The following is a 2,853-nucleotide window of genomic DNA, read 5'->3' on the forward strand; positions in this document are numbered from 1 at the left end:
ATCCATCCATCCATCCATCCATCCATCCATCCATCCATCCATCCATCCATCCATCCATCCATCCATCCATCCATCCATCCATCCATCCATCCATCCATCCATCCATCCATCCATCCATCCATCCATCCATCCATCCATCCATCCATCCATCCATCCATCCATCCATCCATCCATCCATCATCTTTACCCGTTTCTTCCTTTTCAGGTCGTAGGGGGGTCACTGGTGCCCATCCCATGTCCAGCAATCACTGTGAGAGGCAGGGTACACACTGGATAGGTTTCCAGTCCATCACAGGGGCACATAGAGACAAATGAGACAAACAAACCATTCACCCTCTCTCTCACCTAGGGACAATTTAGAATTACCAATCAGTCTAACATGCATGTTTTTGGTCTGAGGAAACTGGAGTACCTGGAGAAAACCCACACATGCACAGAGAGAACATGCAAAGTCCACCCAGAAAGGCCCCGGCTGGGATTTGAACAGGGGTGATCTGTTCGTGGAGAGGCGGCAGCTTTACCAACTGTGCCACCGTGCTGCATCAGTTTATATTGTAAACATTTGGGAATTTGGATTGATGGTGCTCTGTCCTTTTCACATCATGTTAATGTTTTGCAATCTAAGGTTAAAGTGAGACTTGGTTATCTAGATAGAAATCGATCTTCATTGGCTGCAAAACACACCATTGTTGAAAAAACTGTCCTACCACTGGGATTATGGAGACATAATTTACCGACATGTAAAGGTTGTGTTCTCATGTTCTCATATTGTGACACGTGTTGTGTCCTTCGTAAGCTGGACGCAATTTATCACTCTGCTATTCACTTTGCTACACAAGCTCCTTATAGATTATTATATCATTATACCTCATTGTTACTTATTACTACTACTCTACTCTGTCGTTAGATGGCCTTCTCTACATACTCGTGAAATTCATTGGTTTACCCTCATTTATAAGACGTTGCTTGTTATTCACCTACATATTAAACTTTAAGTTTGTTGATTCCTACAAATATTGGGTATCTTGGTCGACTCGCATCTTTCTTTTAAGCTTCACGTGGAAAACTTGGTAAGGAAACTGAAAGTTAAATGGGGTTTCTTTTTCAGAAATAGATCCTGTTTAACTCTGAATGTTAGGAAACACCTTATAACTGTGACTTTCCTTCCCTCCACTGACTACGATGACATTATTTACATGACCGCTCCTACAAGAACCCTGCAGATGTTGGATGCTGTCTATCATGGTGCACTAAGATTCATAACTGGCTGTGATTATCGTACCCACCACTGCACCCAGTATTCACTGGTTAACTGGACATCATTAACTTCACACAGACTCTCTCACTGGTACATTTTCATCTTTAAATCTCTTCTTGGTCTGTTGCCTTCATACATCTCCTACATGTCACTGCGTGAGTGCAGCTACAGCGTGCGCTCTCAGGACATTATTACCTGCAGTGTTCCCTCAGTGTGGACTGAACTTGCCAAATTTCTGTTTCCTGGAATATCTTACAAAAAGATCTGAAGCTCTTGACCTTGACCTCTCTAAGTGACTTCAAACATCTGTTAAATTCCTGGCAAGACCCAATGCAGACATGTTCCTGTTTTTAGTTTTCTACACCGCCTCGTAATCTAGCTATTTTTTTTGCTACGTTTCTTTCTCCTTTTAATTATCATTTTGTTTTCAATTGAAAAAACAAAACTTCAATTTGTATGAATAATTTGTGAATGTCTATTGTTATCATTGCTATCCACTGTTAACACTCTGTTAAAATCCAGGTCTCTCTTGTAAATGAGTCTTCGTGGCTCAATGGGACTAACCTGTTTACATAAAGGTTGAATGAAAACTAATCAATCTACTGCAACTAGCACTGGTTTCAACCTATAACAGCGGATCCTCTCAGTATTTGTGGTTAACCACTCTAAAGACCAGGTCTAACTTGACCTCTGCTGCTCCATGTGACTGCATCTACTTCATGAAACTTTGAGTCTGGCTTCACTTGTTTCAGTTTTTAGTTTTTACAATAGTTTAAAAGCCGTTTTTAAAGATACTTGCAAATGTTTTCATGTTTAATAATGTTGTCATTTGTTATTGACTACTGTGTTTTATAGTTTTGCCCAACTGTACTGTTTCACTTCCCTTGAGCCAACAAGTTGGTGCTGCCAGGTCAACACTGTAAATAAGAATCTGTTCTCAGTGTTTATGCCTAGTTAAATAAAGGTGAAATGAAAATGTTCTGCTTCTCATCTGGAAGGCTTTCTGAAGGCTTTTCAACAGCATGGAGCCGAGCTTCCACTTCAGACACCCTCACCTTCAACGCTACCATACATTTACATTTATTACACTGAACATTATCACAAAAAGAGGCAGAGGTATAAGTAAAACTCTCACACAGTGAGAACAGAATACATGCCAAGTTAATTTGTGACCAGAGCCAGTGGACCCCCAATACACACATAAAACCAGGAAATGTTGAAAAACAAAAGGTCTCTCAAACACAAAGCAATAGTAGAAAATAAGTGTAAGAGTGGTTATGTACCACCACACAAAACTGTGGAGGTCAGATAAATTCTGTCAATCAAAAGATTCCAACAAAACAAAATCTTCCAGCTATCAGCAGGAAAAACAGGAAGTGACACGATACACCTTGTGAACATCAGCGTGTCCAAATTAAAGTTTATCAGAGTTCCAAAGTTCCATGATGTTTATTTTGACTGTAGCTGAGCAAAACAGGCTTTTCTGACATTTACTTTACAAACACTTAGATTCATATTTTATTTTGCAAGACCAAACAAAGTTTAGTGTCCATCATCCATCCATCCATCCATCCATCCATCCATCCATCCATCCA

At 40.1% G+C, this 2,853-nt stretch overlaps 1 protein-coding gene across 1 annotated transcript in view; it reads right to left on the bottom strand.

Annotated features, from left to right (window-relative positions):
* The window catches only part of LOC119409566 (acidic amino acid decarboxylase GADL1), a 22,905-nt gene that overhangs the window by 1,690 nt on the left and 18,362 nt on the right, over nt 1–2,853 (bottom strand). The gene's annotated exons all lie outside the window — the stretch shown is intronic.

This window comes from Nematolebias whitei, chromosome 5 (assembly GCF_014905685.2).
Source record: "Nematolebias whitei isolate Nwh7 chromosome 5, NemWhi1, whole genome shotgun sequence".
Lineage (NCBI taxonomy): Eukaryota > Metazoa > Chordata > Actinopteri > Cyprinodontiformes > Rivulidae > Nematolebias > Nematolebias whitei.